Source organism: Arvicanthis niloticus, chromosome 19 (genome assembly GCF_011762505.2).
Source record: "Arvicanthis niloticus isolate mArvNil1 chromosome 19, mArvNil1.pat.X, whole genome shotgun sequence".
Classification (NCBI taxonomy): Eukaryota; Metazoa; Chordata; class Mammalia; order Rodentia; family Muridae; genus Arvicanthis; species Arvicanthis niloticus.
The window spans coordinates 27,216,350-27,242,384 of record NC_047676.1 but is presented as its reverse complement, the minus strand read 5'-3'; the positions used below and the strand labels follow the sequence as shown (position 1 = coordinate 27,242,384).

The 26,035-nt window shown below is 42.3% G+C and overlaps 1 long non-coding RNA gene across 1 annotated transcript; it reads right to left on the bottom strand.

Moving 5' to 3' along the window:
- Positions 1-16,035: 16,035 nt before the first annotated feature.
- On the bottom strand, positions 16,036-20,349 carry LOC143435119 (uncharacterized). The gene is made up of 3 exons (XR_013105119.1): positions 19,345-20,349; positions 17,713-17,786; positions 16,036-17,594 (listed from the first exon to the last, which is right to left on the bottom strand). It is a non-coding gene; the product is annotated as an uncharacterized LOC143435119 (long non-coding RNA).
- Between the last annotated feature and the right edge of the window lie 5,686 nt (positions 20,350-26,035).

Below are 26,035 nucleotides of genomic sequence, written 5' to 3'. Positions count from 1 at the left end.
ATGATTAAGTCCTGAGTTGCCTCTTCCACCGTGTTGTGTTCTCTGCCTGTAAGCAACATATATCCACCTCTGAAACATTGGCCTGCTCTAACTACACCAATGACTTTTAAATCCCAGGTTTTCTCTGAGCTCCAACTCCAAGATTCCGGTTTTCGGATACATTTGCTTGGAAGCCATGAGAATATTATAAATTGTAAATTGCTCTCTTCTGTTCAATCTTATTTATTTATTATAAACCTTTCATCTGAAGTTTATAATTTGGGTATTTGATTTTTTTTTCTCCAAATTATCCTTTAGATCTTTGCTTGATTAAATTTCATCATACTTTCTCCATTATAACTTTTTCATCATAACCTATTTATAACAAAATTGCCTTAATTTGGGTTATTCCTACCACTCCCACCAATATAAAGAACTATATGCCATTTACCTAGCTCTAAAAGAAGTCAAAGGCCCCCTTAACCTCTTTTCAGACAGTGTATATGTTGTCAGTTTGCTTCCCTGGTTGTCAAGATCATTTATCAAACTAGATGACAACCCACTTTCCCCTCTACTCATACAGGTCCCCGCCCTCCTACAGGAGAGAGCCTCCCCCATCTATATCCAGCACATCCGATCCCACAGTCCCCTGCCAGGTCCTCTATCTGAAGGAAATGCACTCGCTGACAAAACTGCCTCAACAGGAACATTTATAGCCTCCATTGAACAAGCAGACCAATTTCATTCACGCACACACACAAATCTAAAGGGGCTTCATGCTCGCTTTCCCCACATCCCCCCTTGCTCAGCTTCAAAGGATAATAAAAACATGTGCCTCTTGTGCATCCCTCATTACTACCCCAGCTTTACAAACCATGGGCACCAATCCCCGAGGCCTCAAATCCAATGCCTTATGGCAAATTGATGTTACCCATGTTCCCCAATTCTGTAGACAAAAATATGTTTTTGTCACCATAGATACTTACTCACATTTTCTATGGGCTACAGCCCAGACAGGTGAAAACTCAAAAAGGCTGATCTACCATATGCTCTCTACCTTTGCCATCACGGGCATTCCTCAACAGATAAAAACCGACAATGGCCCCGCCTTCACTAGCTCTCAATTTAAAACCTTCTGCGCACACTGGGAAATTGCCCATCATACAGGAATTCCCCACAACCCTCAGGGTCAAGGAATAATAGAAAGAACATACCACACCCTGAAGGCCCAGCTCTAGAAACAACAAACCACCGCTTATCCCCCTAATGTACAATTAATGATGGCCCTGACTACCCTAAACATATTCAACATCTACAAAACCTCCAAACACCCTCCTGTTTCCCTCCATTGGCTCACACCAAAATTAGCTCCCCCTATCCTAGTATGATGGCAAGATCCTTTGGGTGAAATTTGGAAGGAACCAGACTCCCTCCTCACAACCTGGAGGGGTTTCACTCGTGTTTTTCCACAGGACCAGCCCAAGCCTATCTGGGTCCCTGCCAGAAAAGTCCGACACCAACCCACCAACCAAGAAGATGGCCCACCTCTCACTGACAGATCAAGAACCAAGAATGGTGAGGAGAAGGCAAAGGAGACACCATGCCCAGAGGAGCAGCAGGATCTCCTGGAAGGACATCCATGACCTGATGACAGCTGCTCAGGCCATGTGCCCTCCAAAAGCCCCTCTCTCCTCCATTCTCTTGGCAGTTTTTGTCATCCTTCATGCTAACTCTGCTACCGCCCAGCCTCCCCCTAGCCTTCCCAACATCTACCATTGGAGATTCTATGCTAGGGAAACCTATAATGGACACAATAAAGTTATAGGAACCAAGGATTGCCCACTTGAAGGATGTCAAACCAAGATTGAGATCCCCCTACACCCGGAATCCATCTCCACTATCCCCAGCCCTTTTCCCTGCTTTCCTTACTGAAACACAGGTGAATGTCTCCAGGAGGTCTCCACATATGGAGGTTGCAGATATTGGAGCTGCAAGATGGAATCCACCAGTTGAGGTGGCACCATGCTCACCAACCTTAAAACTCATTTTCAGCTTTCCATCAGCGATCCATGGAATGAACGTTGGCGAACCAGAGTCGTGGGTAAACTTTACCCCAGTGGCTATGCCAGACACCTGGTAGCTGACCTACATGTCTCCCATGAACTTGTCCCTGCCCCCAAATCAGACTTACTCATGCAAATATTATCCAATAGGAAAACCAGTCTCAGGAGGAACTACAAGATACCCTCTCCTAGCTACAGTACATGCAGCGGACCTCCTTCCCCTGACGACCCATCCCAACTCCTCCCAATGCTTTTTTTGTGCCTCCCTCTCCCGACCATTATTAACAGCCGTTCCCATTAACTTTTCACTTTACAACCTCCATGGACCCCTGCCCACGGGGAAAACACAGGACATTCCTCTCTTTGACCTACCCCCACCTCTTTGCCTTGTAGGACCCTCCTCGAAACCCCATCTCACATGTGCTCATGACATCACCATTATCAAATCAGTATGTGTTAACCCTTCTGCCCTCCTCTGGTGCAAGGGCACTACAGGTGCCTGTATCAACCCTCATTTTCAGGGCTCCTGCGCCCCCGTGATTGTTGTTCCCCAGGTTTATCTCTACGAACCTGAAGAGCTCGCCTTGCAGATGGGAGGAAGCCAAAAGAATCTTCATCCCTCTGCTCATTGGACTAGGCCTTGCTGTCTCACTTGGTGCTACTGGAACTGCTGGAGCAGTCCTTGTCCAAACACAGCATCTAGCCAGCAACTTCCAGGACAAGCTTGACGAGGCAATGGCCTCTACGACAGACAGCCTTGAATCTCTTCAATGACAAATAACCTCTTTAGCAGGAGTTGCTCTCCAAAACCGGAGGACCCTGGACTTGTTGACTGCTGAATGGGGGGTGGGGGTGGGGTTCGGAAGAACTTGTGTTTTGTTGGGGGAGGAATGTTGCTTCTATGTCAATGAATCTGGGCTGGTAGAACAAGATGTACAGATGCTCAAAGAGCTCTGGGGGAACCTCTAGGCTCGCTATACTCCCAACACCCCTACCCCTTGGTATTCTAACCCCTTGATGGCTTGGATTCTTCCCCTCCTTAGCCCCATACTAGCCATTGGAGCTTGTTTCTCTTGGCACCCAGCCTCATTCAGTTTCTAAAGCAACAGATGAGTAACATTGCAAAGGTAACTACCCATCAGGTCTTGGTTCAGTATCAAACTGTTTCCGATATAAGAGACATTTATTCTAATGACACCTCTCTTTTATAAAAGAAAAGAGAGGGAATTGTGAGGCGCTATGAGAGACAGCCAGGCACCTGGTCGAACGAGCTTTTGAACCCCGGAGACCCCTTGGGACGGAAGGCGTTCAGCTCTGTTCCTGGGTCCCTGGCTCTCTCAGCTTCTGCCCTTCACAGCCCTTCCCACAGAGAGAGGTCTATGGCCATCAGGTCACTTAGGAATAGTGCCCTAGGGGTCCTCCTCTCTCTGCTGCAGAGACGGTGACAGAGGCAGCAGCGGACCTTCCCTGCTGACACTCTACCCTAGACCACCCACGGGCAGGGGCAGCGGCAGAGACAACGGTTGTTCACACCCTGTGCTCTGCCAAGCCAGAGATTTTGTGGGACCCCATCTGGAGCTGAGTCCAACATCTCTTATCCAGTAGAGCTGGTTGTGGCAGGCTGGTGGTCTTTGCTCTTCCTCTAGGAGCTGCCAGAGGCCACACCTTTCATCTTTCAATGTTGTTGAGCATCACTGGTAGTGTCTGAGATGAACCTCTGTACAGCTAGACGTTTCCAAGCCCTCCCCTATCCATTCTCTATATGAAAAGCAAAGGCACTCATTCAACTCCTACTTTGTGTCTGATGCCTCTTGATGCTTTTGAGAGTTTCCTGTTGTTCAAACTCCTGCTACTTGGCTTTCCACACACTTTGCACAAAGCCATCTTCTTGCTACATTTCCATCATTCTCACTGTACCATGTACCTTGACTTGGCATCTGTGTTCATGGCAATGTTCTTTCTCTCTTTTTTTTCCCCAATGGAAAATGTGGGGTCAGAGACTTCAGACAAGAAAGTAATGCTTCTTTCTTACTGATTCCTCAAAACCTTCATGTTCCTAACAGTACTTTTCCAAATAAAAAGAAAACAGCATTGAAAAGAAAATGTATGGTAACCATTTAGGTATTTAGTGGAATATGAATATGAAATAAAACTCAATTTAAGACCAAGAACAATAATAAAAAACCAAAGCCTGTTTTTTTTACTCAGGCTGTGGTCCCTAGGGATTGCAGAATAATATACAGTATACATGATTTTTCTCCCTTCCATTTTCCGGGAAGGGGAGCTGAGGGATCTATCTGGTCATTGAAATAAAGTCATCGAGTATATTCCTTTCAGCCTTTTCAATTCGACAGAATCATGTATATACCTCACAGTATAATCTGCTAGTCTCCCATTTCCTCTGACAAGGAGTCATTTTATATTAGCCTCTGGTTTGTTGTTGTTTTGTTTTGTTTGAACACTTGAAACTAGATAATTTATAAAGAAAAGAGGTTGATTTGGGTTCACAGTACAAGAGGCTGAAAACACAAGGTCACAAAGCGTATGTGATGAAGATGGCTTCCAACCACAGTAGAGCAAAGAGACAAGTGGTGGATACAGAAGGAAAAAGAGATGAGGCCAACCTGCCCTGTCACAAATGGCTGGGTAGTAATTATTATTCCAGCCTGGCAAGAAAATGGACTTCCAAGAGAAAAAGAAGTTGTCTATTTACGTGGGTCTCACCCTCATGACACAGCATCTGTCACTGGGCCTCCCAACACTGCCACACTGAAGATGAAACATGCAAATCCTGACAAAGAGCCAACAATGCAATTCCGAAAGTTAGCCAGATGCTGGGCTCTATCTCTGGGCTTTACAATGTGTGTGGTTCTACCCAACCCATGACCAGGGGAAATGATAACTCTTGAAAAGAGATGAAGATGAACATGCATCAAAGACATGAAGGCAGGAAGGGTATGACTTGGCACATTGGGACACCAGATAGCCTATCATTCCTCTTCCTGGTTTCTAAACAGGATGGCATCCTTCTTTGTTCCATTTGGAGTCGTGGGCAGGCACTTAACACCACCATCTTTCTCCCTTCCATTTTCTGCTCTACCCACAGGAGATGGGCTATAAGCCAGCTTGCATAAGACGAGGAGCCTACATTCTTGCCAACATTTTTTCCCTTTCCTATTAAAACAGCCTCAAGTGAAGACAATGAATACTTAGCACAAGTAAACTTCTTTCCACACCTGGAACATGTTGATAGTTAACCATGTAATAAGAATACAATGGCAAAATATTAGCAACTGTTTTAAAATATTTTGAATACCAATCCACTCAAAAGGGCATAAGTTGTTTTTTTTTAATTATACAAGCTTGGGTTATAAGATTAATGATCAGAATTATTATCAAACAACACCATAAACAAATGACAGAATAATACACTACACTTTTGTTCGGATCTTTAAAATTCCATTTATATATCAGTATAGCACATTTAACCTTCCAGAACCTTTGTCTCTGGCTATTCATAAGGGATTGTTTCCAGGTCCTTCTGCAGATACCAAACATGAGAGTGCTTGTTCTATTACATATATAGCAAGCAAAAATGAAAACGTAAAACAAATAACAAGTAGCAGATAACTAGAAGCAGCAACCAGTAAGATGTACACGTAGCATCCAGCAAATGTGAGTGAATAGCCTGAGTCAAAGAGCAGACAGAAGCAGAACATCGGAGCATAGGCTTATAGCGACTGAAACTGACTGGGGAAGTTGGGCCAGAGGGCTGCAGTTGCTGACTGAGCGTGTCTACATGGATGAGTTTCCATCTTCTCTTTCCCATCTCAGGAATTTTTATACTCAGAGGATGAAGGAGAGGAACCTGTGTTGGAAATAACTTACCTTTTAGCTGTTCTTACGAACATAGTGTTTTTCACACCCTTAGCTGCTGGCTGTTTTTTTTTTTTTTTCCTCTCGCCATTACAAAGCTAGGGGCTAGCCTGACCCAGAGCAGGACATTTACAGAGGATGTTTGTTAAACATGTTTGGGTCTGCGACAAAGGAGGGCCTCCTCGTTGCCAGAGTGTGCATTCGATGAGCTTAAGCAACATATGACAACTTAGCCAGTATATGATGATGCTCAAATTTTTTACTTAAACAGGCACACATAGAATTTGCTTATGGCTTTTAAACATATACCTTAAGTCACATTTAGATTATTCGTAATACATAACGTGGTACAAAGTTTAATATTTCTTATGGAATAAACACACACACACACACACACACACAAATGGTCTGTACATGTCTGTGATGGCTATTCTTAGTTGTCACCTTGACTATACCTGGAATTAACTAAAACCCAAAAATGGCTGGGCCCACCTGTAAGGAATTTTTGCTTAGTTAGATCATTTGAAGTGGGAAGATCCATTTCTAATCTGGATCTTTGAGGTGGAAAGACACACCTTTAATTGAGGTCTTTTGAGCTGAGAAGACCCATCTCTAATCAGAGACACCCCTTCTGCTGGACGCCTATGTAAAGAACATGGAACAAGAAAGATTCTTTTTGCTTCCTTGTTCCTTGCCTTGCTAGCATTTCTTCACTGGAATTAAAGCCTACTTCTTCAGGACTATAACAACATAGCCTGAGAGAGCTGAGACACCAAGATTTGCGGACTGAACAACTAACTACTGAGTTCTTGATCTTCCATTCATAGGCTGCCATTGTTGGGTTAGCTGAACCACTGTCTGTAAGTCATTTTAATAAATTCCCTTTAGATAGATAGATAGATAGATAGATAGATAGATAGATAGACAGATAGATGCAGATTTATTCTACAAGTTCTGTTATCTTAAAGAATCTTCACTAATATAATGCCATTTTCAGGTACAATTTTTTTTTGATGCTTTTGGTCCACAGTTAGTTGAATCCTTGAATGAGAACCCCAGGACCCAGTAAGCCAACTATAATTCATATTAACCTTAGAAGACATTTGTGGACTTTAAGAGGGTTCAATTTCTCAGGCATCCTGAAATAACACTCAGATCTCACCTTTTCTGCAAAAAAGCCACAAAAGTTAACAGAAAGCATTGGCCTTTTCATCATCAGCATGTTACCAGAGAAGCACCACAAGCATCACTTGTAAGTAGCATTGATCAACTGCTGGGTCCTGTACAAGACCTTTACTCTTGGATATTCAAAGTGAAAGCTCAATCAGTAAACATGGCACCAGCTGTGCCATTAAATATGGCAGTAGCTATCAACAAGGGTTGGGAAATGAAATTTATAAAAGTTCAGATGGGTGGTACTTGTGCCAAAATCTAGTAGCTGTTTTGTCCTGCTAGCTGTTACCTCCTTCACATGCTGTCATTTGGTCTTTCACACCGGATAGCTTAATAGTATGCAGAACCCAAAGGGAGGCAGAAATTCTTGAGTAAACCAGAAAAAGACGGAGGCCTTCTCTTTTCATCATCCCACAGGTTAAAGTTCTGAAATACAGAAACATTCAAGGAGTTTAATGTGCTCCCATGAGATGTGAGTTGATACCTTGAGACTTCAGCATACAGGAACTCTGCCCTGTAGAAAAACAAATAACAGTGTGATTGCCTCTGATATCAAGTTGCCAGGGGAAACATGAGAATATTACTGCTACCTTAACTCTCATCTCCAGGGGACTAGAGTTCAACAATGAGGAGGAGGATGTATGTCTTATGCAATTTGAAAACAAATGAAGGTAGGATTTTAACAAAAGGAAAAGCCCACTGAGTTAAGCTGAGTGGAGTCAAAGAAACAAAGGTGTAATGATTATAATTCATTTGGGTTTAGTGAAGATTCAAAAAGATTGTTCTAAACCAGGTTGGTGGCAGAAGCAGAGTGTTGGGTAGCTCTGAATGAAGTCGGAAAATGATCCAGGATGGAGAATACCCATAACAGAGATCTCAGAATACTGCATAATTTAAAACAGGGTGGGCACTGCAGACAGCCAAGACTGAAAACGCAATTTAATTAGATAAACACAGACAAAGGAGCTATACAAGTCCTCTGTGTGACTTGCTTTGAGCAATTCAACATCTCTTAGCTGTAACTTTCTCATATTCAAAAAGGAGGTCACTATAACTCCATGAAAGCTTGGGAGAAGTTGATTGAGGAAATACATAGATGGATGATGAACAATAGTAACTCTCTTCACAGGGTTTGATGCCTCCTGTGTTTTGTTTTGTTTTGTCTTTTTCAGTCCTATTATTTATCTCTCAGCACTCAGAGTAACCCTACAACTGAGTGTACTGCAATACTCAAACCCAGAGTCCCTGCCTCTGACAGGACTTCCCTGGTTAGCCCTTGGCTCACAGAGCTTTGAGTTGTTTGCTTGTGTATCATTCTCTTCTCCTTAACCAGACTCTAGGCTTTTGGCAGGGTATTCATCTTAACCTCAAGTATTTAGTGCATGGGCACACAGTGTAAAACAAAACCTACACCCCAAAGGTACTGTGTCTTTTATCTGTAGGTATTCAAGGCAACAATGAGCCCAGCTGAAGTAAAAGATGACCTGTATGATGAAGTCTTCTGTTTGCATGTGTTTACAAATAGATATTTAAATATGAATATTATATTGCCATTCATGAATATCATGTATAAATCAGTGTTTTATAAATGTATATATAAGGTATAATTTTTCAGATGTAGTCACAGTGTGAATTTAGACCTGTTTCTTTACTTCTTTAGTTTTGGTGTTGTTACTTATTGTTTCAATTAGTATACAAAGTATCACGTTTCACTGGGGCACATACATCCCCTTAGCTCACTTTTCTTGCCATTTCCTATCTCCCCACACCTTCCCCACCCTAGCCATTCCATCTGTCATATGTGTCCCAATACCTCCTGTCCATCCTCAAAGCTGTTTTTCTCATCTCATGGTCTTCTTTCTAATTTCACAGTCTATAAATAATTGTACTCACATATAAATAAACACTAAAAGCTAAGATGTGTATATGAGAGACAACATACAATACTTATATTTCTGACTCTGGGCTACTTTGCTTGGTATAGTAATGTCCATATTCCTTTCACTGAGGTTGAATGAAATTTCATTGTGTAAATGTACCACGTTTTCATTGTGTAGGGGCCAGATCCAGCCCTGCATGCTCTTTGGTTGATGGTTCAGTCTCTGTGTGCATGGGGGCTCACAGAGCCTGGACCAGATGCTGGTTCTATTTTGAGTTTCTGAGAAACTTCCACTTTGACTTCCATGGTCACAACACCAATCTACATTTGCACAAATAAAGGTTTCTTTTAACCCACACCCTCATCAACATTTGCTGTCATTGTTTTTTTTTTTTTTTTTAATTAGGTTGGGATGCAATCTGGAAGTCATGTTAATTTGCATTGTCCTGATGACTACAGATTTTGAACACTTTATAAATATTTACCGGCCATTTCTGTGTCTTGAGACCTGTGTGTTCAGTTGATTTATTGGCTCTCTTCCTCACTGGCCATTTTGGTTTTATAATGTACAGCTCTTCCGGTTCTTTATTCTACACATTAGCCTCTGGTCTAAAATCTAGTTGTCAAGGACGTTTTCCCATTCATTCAGAGGGGCCAAGAAACTTTACCCCACTCCATGCTATTTTATCATTTCTGTGGCCTTTGAGACTGTTGATCGCAGGCTTCTATAAACTCTCTTTCCTTCCATTTATGCCTTTCTTTTTCATATTTTTCTTTTAAGTTTTTGACACAGGATCTCATGATGTAGCTCAGGCTAGCCTAGACCTCACCATGTATCCTAGGCTAGCCTCAAGTTCTTGACAGTTCTCCTTCCTCAGCCTCTCCTATGCCAGGATTACTGGTATGCCCCACCACACAACTCTATTAAAGGGTCACAGCGTTAGGAAGAACTGTCCTAGGACAATGGTGGTACAAAGCTTTGGGAGTAATGAACCACTATCTGATGTGACTCAAGGCCCACTCCACAAGATGAAACCATATCCAACATTGCTTGTGTGACCAAGAACCACATACTAGATAGCCCAGAGACCTAAAGTAAAACCAAATACTACTCTAAAAAAAAAAAAAAAAAAAAGCACTGATAAAATTACTCTAAATAATGTTCTGCTATAATCATAAATAGGGTCTTGTTTAGTCATCAAGGAAGCTGTCAGCTGTCTTTCTCCTGCAGCAGATGGGGCTCAGTATAGAGACCACAGCCAGACACTGTACAGGGAGTGGGAGATCTCCATCCTCCCTCCTGTCAGGGCTCAGGGAACCCTGAACAAGAAGAGGCAGAAAAGGTGTAAGAGCCAGAAGAGACAGAAGACACCAACAAAACAAGACTCCTGACATCAACATGAGCAAAGCTCACATGAACACACAGATACTGAAGCAGCGTGCACAGGGCCTGCATTGGGTCTGCACCAGGTCCTCTATGTATTATAGATTATGGATTCCACTTTAGTTATTGTTCTTGTGGGATTCCAGAGTGTGTGAATGAGTGGGCCTCTGATGCTTGTTCCTCCTCTTGGGTTCTTTTCCTTCTGTTGGTTTGTCATGTCCAGCGTTGATGTCTTAGCTTTTGTTTTATCTTATATTTTACTTCGTTGTATTTTATTATCTCTTGGAAGCCTGTTTTGTTTTTTGGTTTTTGTTTTTTTTTCTGTTGAGAGACAGGAAGGGAGGGGACTGTTGGAGGGAAGGAGGGGTTGGGAGGAACTGGGAGGAGTGGAAGAAGGGAAAACTGTAGTCAGAATGTATTATGTAAGAAAAGAACCAATGAAGAGGAAATCGTTACTGCACATTCTTCCTGTTTTTTTGTTTGTTTGCTTGGTTGTATTTTTCCTACCTCTCAAGTCCTTTTCAGTCTCGCCTGTTGGTTTTTTGCTTCATTTACTTCTTATTGCTGTGGTGCACAGGGACTTCCCCTTACCTGTTCTTTAACCGGATGATTTCATCCATTATCCAGGGCAGCTTTCCATCTAGATTCTGAGAATGCTGAGCACATCTCCAGGGCAACCTCATCTTGAGCTCATGGGTTCCTGTTGTCAACAGTTATCTGCTTGAGCACTTTCCACTGTTCGGTGCATTATCTGCCACCTCCCCTGAAGGACGCATTCAATGATGGTTGAGGAAGACATTATTAACTGATCCACTGCCTTCTTGCTGCACATGTGCCTGTCATTGTCAGTCTCAGTCTCAGCAGAACTTCTGGTTCTAAATCCCCCATCTTGCTATCTCTCTTGTTGTCATTTACCTGCTGATCAGAAGTCAACGGCTTTGGTAAACTCTTCCAGATATCATGCCTGTCATGGCTGATTAAGAAGTCCACAGCTAGCCCTTGGCACACTCTGGAAGTTCTTTATTCTACGCCCGGCCCTGTTTGTCCCCTTCCTTGTAACACTGTTCAGACTGACAGTCAGCAGTCCATTAACCACGCAAGAACTGAACACTAGCTGGTTCTTTCCCTAACTCCCTCTCTGCTTCAGGGAAAACCCAACTGGCAGCATCACTGACTACTACTTGAAGTAAATTTTTAAAGAGAACGGAAGCCAAAGAAAAGTGAAAATTATGCCAGAAATAAAACTTACTTACTTGGGGATTTCTTTTTTCTTTGTAAGATGGCCCGGGGAGGGATGGCAAATAATTGTAGTAGGGATGTTGTTGGCCATCTTTGATCCATCTGTGGATTGTTCCAGCCACCACCGTGAGGCACTCCACCCATGAGTACCTAGCAAGGAGGGTCACAATGCTTCCTGGGTGTTCAGTGCCAACCACAAAGCAAGACAACAAGGCCTTCTCTATCCTTGAGTCAACTCCTAGATCCAAAAGCCTTGTCCAATAAGTCTCTCTCTCTCTCTCTCTCTCTCTCTCTCTCTCTCTCTCCCTTTCTCAACAACACTCCATCATCCATCTCATTTTCAGCAGGCATCTCTTCTGCTCAGTAACATTCCCTTCCTCTACCTTCTGCCCCTCTCGTATTTCTCCCAATGGGATCCTAACACCCAGAATCAACTTCTCTGGGCAGGTCTTAGAAGAAAAAAGCAGGCCGAGTCATCTTTTCATCTTTTTAGTGCAGTGAGTAAAGAAAGAAAAGAATACAGTTTTCTGTATTCAGATCTTGCCCTCTTGAAAATTATCTTCCAAGAATGTACGCTGTCTGGATGCACAATTATTTTTTAAAGTGTATTTTTAAAGGAACCCCAATTGGCAGACTCATATTCCTGATTTCAAAACCTGCTGTAAAGTCTGCAGTGAGCAAAATGATATAATGTGGGGATAGGAAAGAAGGAAGGAAGGGAGAGAGGGAAGGAGAGAGCGAGGGAAGGAGGGAGGGAGAACACATAATCAGAGAAATGATGTGAATAAGATATTTAATAATGGCTATTTCCAGGATATATAAAAAGGCTTCTCAACTCGACAGCAACAATACAAAGCAACCTTCAAATTAATGGAAAAGGGAAGCTGGGCAGTCCTGGCACAAGCCTTTAATCCCAGTTCTCCGAGGTAGAAGCAGATGGATCTCTAAATTCAAGGCCAGTCTAGTCTACAGAGCATATTCCAGGACAGGCAGGGCTGCGCAGAGAAACTTTATCTCAAAACAAACAACAACAATAATAATGGAAGGGGGAAATGAGGTAATTAACAGAAGTAATAAACAATGGTCACTAGAAGTGTGCACGTGGCTAATAAGCACGAGGAAACAATCTCAACACTGCTTATGAACACTGGATAAATGAAAATCAAAATAATAACCTGGGTAGGGAGATGATTCAATGTACTCACCATAAAAGCATGGTGGCCTATGGTTTAGACCATCAGAACCTGTGTAAAGCAGGACATGGCGGCATGCGCCTATAATCCCAGTGCTGACATGGTGACATGAGAGGTGGGAACAGGAAGTTGCCTGGAAACTCATTGGCCCAGCTATCCTGGAATACACAGCAGGGAACTAGAAGAAGCCCTCTCTCAACATGCAAGGCAGGGACTGAAACCCAAAGCTGTTTTCTGAGTCCACAAGTTCACTGTGGCACACATACACCTGCAGTCACACACACACACACACACACACACTCCTAAGAATGAGCAAAACATTAATCATGAGCTACTACTACCTCACTCCCATTAAAATGGCTATTACTTGATTTTTTAAAGATTTATTTATTTATTAAAGATTTATTTATTTAGTTTTATGTATGTGAGTACACTGTTGCTGTCTTCAGACACACCAGAAGAGGGCATCAGGTCCCATTACAGATGGTTGTGAGCCACCATGTCGTTGCTGGGAATTGAACTCAGGACCTCTGGAAGAACAGTCAGTGCTCTTAACCACTGAGCCATCTCTCCAGCCCCTATTACTTGATTTTTAAAGTTTTTTTTTTTTTTGTAAGAAGAAAATACCAGTTGCTAAATGAAACACAGAGAAGTCAGAGAGCTTGCATATGTCTAATAATAACATTTTGCCGTGGAAAATAATATTGGGGTTTCTCAGAGACCTAAATGTTGTTAGGCCTAACAACTCCACTTCTGAACATATGTCCAAAACAATTAAAAGCTGGACTCAGATGTTTACACACTCATATTCCCAAAACAATACACAGTTACTAAAGGGTTGGCCAATCCAAATGTTCATCAGTAGACAAATTGTTAAATAAAATGTGGCATGTAAAAATAGTGGATATATTATTATTATTAAATATGTATCCAATGTATTGGATATATTATTGTATATTACTCAGTTTTTTTAAGGAAATTTCAACACAAGATATAACATACAGAAGTCTTAAATCAAAAATGCTCAGTGAATTAATCCGGTGTATAGCATATAGTTCCCTTTACAAGAGGTAACTGGAATAGTCACATATGCAGAGGCAGAAGGTATACGTGTTAGTGTCATGGGTTGAAGGGCACATAAAGCCATTGTTTAATGAGTCGTTTTTGCTCCAAACGATGAAAACTCTGTAGAGTTGATAGCAGTGACCAATAATAATTGTATTGCATCATGAACATACACAGTACCACTGCATTCGATGCCTTAAAAAAAAAAAAAAAAAAAAAAAAAAAAAAAAAAAAAAAAAAGACTAACATGGAAAATTTTGTAACAATTTTTAAAAGCTTTTAAACAATATGTTCCCATATGAAGAACATGTGTTTCTATTAGAGTGGAGGGAGCCATTGCTGTAGATGTTTAAATGATCAGGATGAGAGATTCAGTTGCTTTAAATAAAGTGGGTTCTACTTCATATGTAAGTGCAAAACAATTTTTTCCAGTGTCACAGGGAATGTCATTTATCTCCTTAATATGTAGTGTTGTTTTCATTTTTAAGTAGATGCTTGGTCCTAGATCTTTCTTGGAACAACAACAACAAAAGGTATTAGTGCATTTCTAAATGCATGTAAATTCTAGTGAGAGCACTGGATTTGGAGTCACTATTCAGTAAGCCAGTAGGGGCTCCTTTTGCTGAAGTGAGCTCTCATCTGTAAAACAATCAGGTTGAACTAGATAGATAAGCAAAGGTCTATCCCCACTCTAATATTCTACTCTTGGCAGTAAGAAGACCTTAGTGTTTCCTGATTGCCCCTGAAGTGCCTGAATTACCAGTGTTTCTGCAGACTTGCTGAGTACCAAGACCCAAATAAGAATGTAAGGATGTCGTGATGTTTATGTTGACATGGGAAATGTAAAAGTGGCCCTCCCAAATCTGGGAATCAGGAAAGACATGCCCACCCCACCCCCTCTCTCTCCTGAAGTTAGCAGTTAGCGTGTTTATTTCTTTTTGGATGCCCCATTACACCAAACATGGGGTGTGCACCGAGCAAGCCTCAAGAAATAGGTAAAGTCTAATCATGACTGTCAACCTTCTACCAGGCACTCTTAGTTTACATTATTTTCATCCTGTGAGGAAGTGCTTATGGCTCACAGAGAAAGTGTCAAGCACTCAAAGTAAATCATTGAGGTGAAAGGGTATGTTTCTTCCATGAGGCGACCATGTATTTCTAAATGATGCTTAAGGTTTTGAGCAGTGTGCAGTGATGCTCACCAGTGATCCAGCACTCAGGAAGGTGGAAGAACAAGGATCTGGAGTTCAAGCTCATCCTAGGTGAAGATGGGTTACATAAGACCCCATCTCAAAAGAAACAGGGAAAAAATATTCTCCATTAACTCGCCGTGATTAAAAAACAACATTCAGGGCTGCAGAGAAGACTTGAGAGTAAGGGTGTTGGAGGAGCCAAGTTTAAGTCCCAGCACCCACATAAAATGTCCAGCATGGCCATGCATGTGTCTGTAGCTACGGATCTGGGGGTATAGAGACAAAGGGATTACTGGGGCTTATTGACCAGCAGATTGGATTCAGGCTTAATGAGAGAGCCTGTCTGGAAAGAATAAGATAAGGAACAGGATACCTGATATTTTCCTCTACCCTAACCAGGTAAGAACACATGCTTATGTTACCCACACATACAGGTGCACATATATGACACTCACCACACCCACACACTATATGTTAACTGCAGACACATGTGCACATATACAACACTCACCACACACATGTTACCTGCACACATATGCACATATACCACACACACGCACACACTCGATTGTTACCTGAACACAAACACACAATCACACATATGCACACCATATGCTACCCACACACACATATGCACTATGCACATATACCAACATTCAACACACACACATGCTCAAACACACACACACACACACACCATGTCAGTCAGTTTCTAAAATTTCAAAATAGACTCATAAAAATATATGCAGTGTTATCTTTAGGGGCATCCCCAAAAATTGATTACTTCAGGAGGGTGAACTGAATTTCCTCTGATACTTTACTGGGTTAATGCTGACATATTGACACAGAAAATTAAGGTGAAAAATTAAACTTAAGGTTAATTAAACTTTAATGAAGATGAGACTTAGACCTAACAATTTCAACTTTCTAACTAAAAATAGGTAAGAGAGTCAAGCAGAGACCATGAAGATGCTATTTTCTATTGTCCCTTGGCCTCCATTGCTGAGGGATTTCTGGAGCAGGTTTCTTAGGACTGACCCTGGGGTGCAAATCTCTGTGTCACTGGATCTAGGCAGGATGTGACAAGAGTGAGTGGCTGGGGTCTAGGCAAGGTTCATTTAATTTACTCAGTGCCCCACAGAAGGGTCCCCAAGGTCTTGCATGAGGGTCCATGCGAATACTGTGTTCCGCTTGTTTTTTATTTTTAAAATTGAGGTTTTTATTCAGTAAAAATTCACCCTGAAAAGGATACGTTCTGCATATTTTGAGAAATGTGTAAATACATGTGACTATGTCCAAATCACAGTGATGCCCAGCCAGTGATGCCACCACACCACTCATGACCAACTTGTAAAGAACCTCCCCTTGGACCGTGACCAGGCAATCACTGGTCGTCTTCTGTCATGGTAGCTTTACTTGGTCCTGATGGGCTGCCCCTTCCATTCTCAGAGCTCTAGGTAAACACGTTCTGATACAATGTATCATCTTGGTGCTTATTTTCTCATCCTACTACAATCAGGTTCTGCTTGACCGCTTCATTTCACAGTCATCAGTCCCCCAGACACACCCTGGACCTTGTACATGTTAGTCTTTTCATGTCTCTATCGCCCTTACTACAGTTTATTTCATCTTTTTGTTTTTTTAATTCCCCCTTTTCTGGCTTCCGTGCTTCTAATTTTCCTATTTTTCAACTCTTCACTCTCTGCCTTGTGTCCCTTCTGCTTCATCACTGAATCTCAGGACTAACCACTGTAGCAGACACTGGTGGTTGCCTGTCTCTATCATTTACCCATGATAACAACCTAGCCCAAGGAAAGATTTTACTTTGCTGACTGTTTCAGAGGGTCTGGTTCATGGTCCCTGGGCACCAGGCACTTGGACAGAACATCGTGGCCATAGGGACATTTGACAGAGGAGGCTCTTTCGCTTCTGGAGGACAGAAAGCAGGGTGAGGAGGAGAGTAGGGACCAGACACCACCTTCAACATCACTCTCCACAGTGATCTATTTCTTCTCTTTTAGAACCTCCCAAGATAGCACCAACAGCTCAGAGCCCAGCATTCAGCAGGAATGTGGATGTTTTATATCCAAACCATGGCACTAGCCAAAACAGCCTTATGCCCCTGATGCTTTCGTGTCCACTCAGGGTAGAGGGAGGGTCCCACTGTTATAAGGAGATATGACATTATCCACAGCATCAGGGGTGAATTCATAGCCACCTCGGTAGTCTCATAAATCCCTGGCCACCAAGATAAAAGGGAAGAACTGCTGGAGGTGGAGTGGGAAGCTTCTAGAAAGATTCCCACCTACCTTCCCGTGAAGTTCCTGTTTTTAAAAAAGAAGAGAGAGAAATGACTAAAGTGCTGTGCTATAATAAGACACACGTATTCTTCATCCTTAGCTGCTGGTATCGGATTTAATCTCTTCCTAAGTGACGGGGTGCCAAAGAGCTTCTTGTGCTCCAACATTTGTCCTTGTCCCCCAGTTCCAGACACCCCAGCTTCCGGAGGCTACTGGGGTGATCCAGTTCTTGGACCCTGGCTTCCGTTATCTAGATAAAGGAGAAAAGCAGAAGACAGAATTAGTGATCTTACTTATGTGATTAAGCCACTTTAAAAGTTCCCAAGAGAGGTTATCAGAGCATCTGTGTTGCCCCAAAAATGACTTACTGGGCTGGGGAGCCTTCTGGACGTCATCTTACATGTTGCTTCATCTGGTTGTCTGTGCATCCCCTTAGAATATCCTTTAAAAATAAACAGATACCAGGGCTGGAGAGATGGTTCAGCGGTTAAGAGGACTGGTTAATCTTCCAGAGGTCCTGAGTTCATTTCCCAGCAGCCACATGGTGACTCACAACCATCTGTAATGGGATGTGCTGTCCTCTTGTGGCATGCAGGTGTACATACAGCTAGAGCACTTAGATACATAAATTAAATAAATAAATCTATTTTTAAAAAATATACAAATACAGCATCCCTCTGAGATCTCTGTCGCTACAGCAAAGTGTCAGGCTCTAAGAGGTACTTTCAAGTCCCAGCTAAATCAAATAAAAATGTGGGTACCCTGGAAACATCTTACTTGCAATTGGTGTCTTTGGAGAAAATGGTCATATGGGACTGAGTTCTTTTTTGTTTTGTTTTTGTTTTTGTTTTTGTTTTTGTTTTTGTTTTTTGAGACAGGGTTACTCTGTATAGCCCTGGCTGTCCTGGAACTTACTCTGTAGACCAGGCTGGCCTCGAACTCAGAAATCCGCCTGCCTCTCAAGTGCTGGGATTAAAGGCATGCGCCTCTACTGCCCAGCGGGACTGAGTTCTTAACCTGTGAGATATGTATAAACTCCTGGTAACCAGCATCATTCTCAAAATGTAGGGCACACAACTCTGTCTGAAGGACTGGAGAACTGTTTCCTGGAAGGAAAACCCACATATTTAATTCCAGGAGTATATAAAAAGAAATATGTAATGTGAGTATAGGGTGATATTTTCCTTACATTATAGTTAATTTCCTATGCAGAATTGAGGCAGGAATTTTAATACTGTCATGAGACAGTCAGACAAAAGCCAACATACTAAGTCTGGAAGAATTGATGAACAAATGCTCTTCAGACAATGATGGCAGTCTACCAGACAGCCAAATGAGCCATCCCAGACACTTCTACTTCTGCATTACTTGTTAACTGTGATAGACAACACCCACAATACAGGGGATTTTATTAATTAAGAATTCAATGACATCATCCATCATCCAGCACAGTGGTTCATGAATGTAATCCCAGCATTCAGGAGGACAAAACAAAAATGCTTTTACTTTAAAATAAGCTCAACCTTGCCGCTAACTGATGGCTATGGACACTTGGTAGCTTCTAGGGAATATATATATATATATATATATATATATATATATATATATATATCCTGGTATGTCAGCCAAAGTCCAGTAAATGGTTGCACACCTAGGAAAATAAGAGCAGCACAAACTGGAGTCAAGGGGTGATTGTGTGTGTGTGTGTGTGTGTGTGTGTGTGTGTGTGTGTGTGTTCGTTAAGGTATGAAGCTCAGTGAATGGTAGAGAGGGAAAAGTAGATCTAGAAGGGGTTATGGAGAGGAATGGGGTAAATGTGATCAAAATACACTGTATGAAATCCTCAAGGATTTAATTGTTTTTTTAGAAGAAGCAAGTTTGGGCTACATAAGGAGTAATATGTTCCTAGGTAACCTGAGCTACAGTTTAATGTCCTATCTTTTATTTAAAATTTCTTTTTTAATTTTTTGTATGAGTATTCCATTTGCATGTACACTTACATGCCAGAAGAGGGCTTCAGATCCGTTGATCATGAGCCACCACGTGGTTGATGGAAATTGAACTCAGGACCTCTGGAAGAGCAGCCTTAACCACTGAGTCATCTCACCAGCACCTTAATGTCCTCTCTTTAAATCAAAACAAAACAAAAAGGTGAAAAGAAAAGCCAGTTTGTTGTGTAATCAAAGGCATATTAAACTAAATAAATCTTTATCCTTATCTCAGGAAACCTCATTCAGATGTTTCCCACCACAATATGTAAAATAGATATCACATGTTAGACTTTGACATGGGCCATCCAGATTCTCCTTCCAGAAAGTACTTCTTGTCCCAGTGGTCAGAGGTGTGATCAGCAGACATTTTCATCTGTCAATTCCTTTATAAGAATTGCCTCAAGTACAGAGCAGCCTGTTTCTAGCTGACACCATTCTCAAGATGATCCAATCACTGATAATTAATGATGACACATCAGGAACATTTAGCTTACCAAGTACCAGTTCTGATGAATCATCTCCCAGAGATGTTACCGGACCGACATTCCTACCAATCTTTCTCTCTATTCAGTCTTTTCCATCTTTCCCAAGAAACTCCCAAAGTGCTCCCACAAAAACTCCATAATAAAGAAACCGCGCTAACTCCTTACCAGACTCAGTTTCTGGGAGAATTCCAGAAGCATCTCGACCTTTCGTGGATTCTCTTGAGAAACTTAAACTCTTCATGTAGAATATGAAACATTTGTCTGGCCCCCTTCCCTCCTGCCATATTGCCTGATTCTGACACCTGTGAAGAATGTGCGTCTACCCCTTTCCTTCACCTTGGCTCAAGCTTGAGCTCAGAGCAGATGGCTTTTCCGCTTTTAATATTGCATCTCTCTTGAGCCATTCTCCACGACGTCACCAAGGAGCCTCCCTAAACTCCAGCTGTAACCCTATACCTTCTTGGATTTGCAAACGTATCAAGAAACCTAGTAGATGAAGTTTTTTTGCAAAGGTTTTCATCACATGCTAGTTGAGTTGTTTTGAATGGCAAGAGTAGAGGTTTTAAAATGGGTGGGCGGGGGGGGGGGAGAACCATTTTTCTTCAGTGATGTAGCCACTGTTAAGTTTCTTCATAGTCATGCCCATGCAAGCAACCCTAATGAAACCCAATGGTTCATTTGAAAAGGAGACATGAACCCAAGAGAGTGACTTCTTGAGAAGGCGTTCAGAGGAAATGAGAACATAAATGGGGTAAACATATTCAAATTATATTATATACAGGTATAAACTCTTCAAAGAGTGAACTTTAAAATATTTTAAAGGATTTATAAAATATCTTCACAGAGAAATTGAGCACCAACAATATAATATGCAGAGCACAGTGCCAAAAGACTTCAAACAGCAGCACAGACATTAATGGAGCATGAGGTCCTTCTGAGAGAATGATAGCTTAGGTCACACGCCCAGGGAGCTTGCCATTCCTGCAAGACTGGTTCAAGGAGGCCATCTAGCTTGTTGGATGAGAAACAGGGGGTGACCAGATCTACCTGTGACATTGCCTTTCTCCTGAGGGTCTACTGGATCACTTGTTACCATGGATAATTAATCTTTTGCTTTACTCTTTAAAATCTAGAAAGTATTTTTTCTTTTTCTTTTTCTTTTTCTTTTTCTTTTCTTTTCTTTATTTTCTTGGGTATTATATTTTCATTTCAGATTTTATCCCCTTACCCCACTTCTCCCCACCACCCAGAAACTTTCTATCCCATCCCCCCTCCTCATGCTTCTATGAGGCTGTGCCCCCACCTACCCCCCAACTCCCACCTCCCCCTCTCACATTCCCCCCAACACACTCTGTGTTCATCCTTCATGGGACCAAGAATCTCCTCTTCCACCTATGCCCCAAAAGGCCATCCTCTCCTACATATACCGCTGGAGTCTTGGGTCCCTCCCTATGTGCTCCCAGGCTGGTGGTTTAGACCCTGGAGAGCTCTGGTTGGTTGGTATTGTTGCTCTCCTCATGGGGTCACCTTTCTGCTCCTTCAGTCTTCTCTGTAACTTCTCCATTGGGAAACCCTTGATCAGATCAGTGGTTAGCTGTGAGCATCGTCCTCTGATTGTGTCAGTCTCTGGCAGACCTCTAAGAAGACAGCTATATCATGTTCTTGTCAGCATGCACTTCCAGCCATCCACATCAGTGTCTAGCTTAGGTGACTGTACATGGGATGGATACCCAGGTGGAATGGTCTCCTGATGGCCCCTCCTTCAGTTTCTGTCACACGTTTTGTTTCCATATTTGCTCCCTGGAGTATTTTTGTTACTCCTTCTAAGTAGGACTGAGGCATCCCCACTTGGTCTTTCTTCTTCATGAGCTTCATGTGGTCTTCGGGTTGGGTTTTCGCTATTCCAATCTTTTGGGCTAACATCTGAATATCAGTGAGTAAATACCATGTGTGTTCTTTTGTGGTTGGGTTAACTCACTCAGGATGATAATTTCTAGTTCAATTCATTTACCTAAGAATTTCTCGAATTCATTATTTTTAATAGCTGAGTAATACTCCATTGTGTAAATGTACCACATTTTTTTGTATCCATTCCTCTGTTGAGGTTACTCCATGGACTTAAGATAGTATCATTTACAGGACCATTCCTGGATTCTTAGGATTCCTTTCACTCCCCTTGACTCTGGAGGTAAAAGTCAATACACATACACACTTCTCTTAGCCATTTCTTTGGGGGCATGCATGTTAGGGCAGGTAGGAAAGATGGGGAAGGGAGGTCCTGATCTCTCCTGGATGTATATGCTAATGGCTATCTTTCCAGTGTCTGAACTCTCCTTTTCTTTACTAGGACCACTGACGTTGCCCTCAGACATGTGATTCTCCCCTGTCACTCAGAAGAAGCTGCCTCCATGGCTAGTGTTGAGGGTGGTGCTGGTTACTATAACCCAATTACAGTAACATCATCTCACATCCAGAAGTCAGTTCTCTTTGAGTATTTTCATGGTAATGGCCCAACTGGACAAAGAAAGACTGAGAAATTCACTCGTAAAATGATATTTTTCTTTCTATCACAATCTATCTCTGCATTGGTCTCTGTCTCTATCTGCCTCTCTTTCTCATTCTTTCTCTCTCGCTTCCCCCTTCTGTCCACCCTCCCTCGCTGTTTCTCTCCTTCCCAAGGTGAGCACCCTCCTCTACCATATGCACCAGCCACCATGATTTTCTGCCTCACCTAAGTAAGGCTCAAAGCAACGGATGGAGGACGAACTATGAGCCTAAGTAAAGCTCTCCTCCTTCAAGACTGGTTTGCTCAGGAGTTTGTCATGGTGACAAAAAGTGACTAACACAACTGAATCTGATGGTTCTCTCTGTGCATGGTCAAACCAGTCTGGACTTTGTATGCTACAGAAAAGTACCAGCTTCTAAGCTCCCTCAAGTTTGTGTCCAGATTCAGCTCTTTGTGGTGATAGGACTGGTGCCCTTTTTCTTTGTGGGCTGTCACAGCCCTTGGTGTTTGGTCTCCTTCATCTTCAGAACCATCAGTGAGGCTCTAATCCATCTCCTAAACCAGAAAATTTCCAAATTCCTCTTCTTTCACACGACATAGAAAAGCCCAGGCTTTTAATGTGCTTTTAAAGGTGGGTAAGACCCATGCAGATTATTTTCAGGTCAACTATGCCTTCTTGTATAACAATTTAAGATTGGTATTTTTAATCATCTTCGTGGGTTCTGGGGATAAGCCAAAGCTATCTGGAATGGAGGTATACATTTTCACAACTCTGCCTTCCAAAATAACATTCTGGAATGTTAAATGACCTCACTGGAGTAGCTCCTGTTAGAGGCCCATCACATACCACTTAGAACAAACACACCATGCTTTTGTTAATGTAGCTAGAAGGTCATTTTTGTCCCATGCTTTCTTTATTAGCTGGTCATGTGTATGCAGCATTCAGGAAAGTTTGCTCTTACGAAAACAAAACCAGCTGCAACTAAAGCTGGGAGAAGTGTGATGGCAGAACTGAGAGGCTGAGGCAGAAGGATCACGAACTACAAGCCAGCCGAGGTTGAGAACCTTTCTCAACGGCAAAAAGGGCTCCAGCTGACACTGTTCCACCTTTCATTTAAGTACATCCTTAAGGTACAGAGCTTTTTTTCTACAATTATAATTTTGGAGTCACTATAATTTTGCAGGTCAATACCATGCCAGCATCGAGTTTACTTTTCTTAGCCTTTTAATACTACACAGTCCCGTGGGAAGCAAAACCACAGCTATCAAACAATTGCTGAAATATACACATAAGACATCTATTCCCATCCAAAAGCCTCCCTATTCCTTCCACCAAGGTCATTTGCAAATTTTATAAATTATCTCTTTTTACACGTTCTCCGCAGAGAATGTTTTCCAACTTCTTACATTTTGCAGTTGAATAAAAGATGGTCTCTTTTGCTGGTGTAATTTAGATTATCTTCGAGTGGCTGGCAGTATCTCTTGCAAAGGAAGCAATGAGCAGCTAGCTCTGTGCCAGCCTGCTGCTAATGCTGCAGTGCCAGTGTTCCAGTCTCCCCCTCTGCTGTAATGAGTCTTGCTTAAATAATCAAATTTTAATTATAATTTCTACAAACATGTCAGTATTACGAATTATTATTGCCAAAGTTAACCTTGGGCTACTGTACTGGTGCTGAGAGAGCCCAGTGTATAGAACACTTTTCCACCATAACTCTGAAACAATTAAGATAAAATGATTTATTTTATCAGTTCTACTACTGGTTGGCCAAAAGTATGTAGCAAGGATTCATTGCTAATATGAAACCCCTGGATAAAACAGAGACTACTGTCAGGAGCTTTTTTCCCACTTCTCTGAAGGAGAAAAAAGAAAGAGAGAAGTCTGCCTGCCAGGCAGAGTCAAGGTGGGAGAGGGTTGGTTGGCAGATTTCCTGGCCTGCTGAGGCATAGAACAATAAGAGAAGGTGGGTGCACTTCAGGCTCAAAGCAAGTTACTGAAGATTCTATTGACCTTGGTGGAAGGAATGGAATAGAGAGGCTTTTGGATGGGAATAGATGTCTTATGTGTATATTTCAGCAATTGTTTGATAGCTGTGGTTTTGCTTCCCATGGGACTGTGTAGTATTAAAAGGCTAAGAAAAGTAAACTCGCTGCTGGCATGGTATTGGCCTGCAGCCCTCCCTTATCTGTCTCTTGCACCTTCTTTCTGCCATTCCTACAATCATTCTCACTCACCCCCTCAAAGGACTGTTTGTTTGATCCTGTGCCAGTAAGCTCAGTACAGACTACTCAATCATAGCAGCACTGTACAGCCACGAATCTCCCATAACCCCACTCACGGCCCTACCCATGTCCATTACCCAATCAGAGCCTTTATGTTTGTTCATATTCCATGGGCCTGTATCAGACGAGAGCCTGACACCCCATAAGCAGACTGATCATTTCATGGGAGACACCCATGCCCAGTTTTCTCCAAATCTAATTTTTCCAATCTAATTTCCATGTATTCTCCTCTGAAAGGAGTCAACACAAGACTGGGATGAAGAAAGCCTGGATAGTTTCCCTAGTCATCCTAAGAGGCAAACCACAGGACTGGGAGATTAGTGAACTGCTCCTAGAAATTGCACTGGGATCATGTCATTTTGATTTGTCTTCTTCCAAGCTCTGCCATTTCATTTAAGAAAGGCTATCTTGGTACTGATGGAAGAGACTGTTCAAGCCAGAGTCTGATGAAAGACATTATACAAGCACAAAGCCTATGGTTTGACTTTTGAGCTTTTAGCCGTTCCTTCTCATCAAGCATGTATATAGCAAGGGCAGCTCTGTCTTGTGGGACAGAAAATCCAGGCATGCTCATTAGTGTTACATAAACACAGCTGGGCCTTGGCTTTGCTAAATACAAGCATCTAGTTAGGATATCCCATCAGCACAACTGAAATCGGCACTACGAGGACTCAGCATTTAAAACGCCCAACACAATACATTACTTGTGATGCCCTTTGCTTTTCTACAGAACCTACCACTGTTACGTTCTCCCTCCTTTGTATATGTTCTGAGTTCTGATTGGTACTTGGCTCGGGAAATGTTCTGGAGTACATGAGTACTATGTCATTATGGCACTGAGCCAGGTTTGTAGAGGACAGAAACCCTGTCTGTCCTAAAACACTTTTTAGTACAGTCAAAGCCTAAGACCTACCAACGGGGCACCTAGCTCCAGCCCAACCAACCTACATTCATGGACATTATTGTTACCAGAGTTCTAGGCCTGAGGGGTCCAGTCAACTGGATCTGGCCACTGCCCCAGAAAGCACAGCAAAGGGATTTACTCAAAACACCATTATCAGAAAGTGAAGTGATGGAGGATCAAGGATCTTCTGTTCTACCTTGAGGGGTGCTGACGCGTGCTTCAGGATTATAGAGAGAAAGGGGATAAGAAGTATGCCAACACACAAGCTGAGTGTTGCGATGCCTCTCTCAAGAGGCTGAAGCAGAAGGATCCTGAGTTTGAGGAAAGCCTGGGCTCTGTAACAAATACAGGCCATTCTGCACCACATTGTGAAGCTTCATTTCAAAAAAGCAAGGGCTAGTAGCACAGGCATAGAATGTGTTCAATACGCATTTGGCTCTGGGTTTAATCCTTAGCAGCCTTCTCCTTAAAAAAGAAACAAGAAAGAGAAGAGTTATGCATATCCAAGCCAATGGCCACACTAGT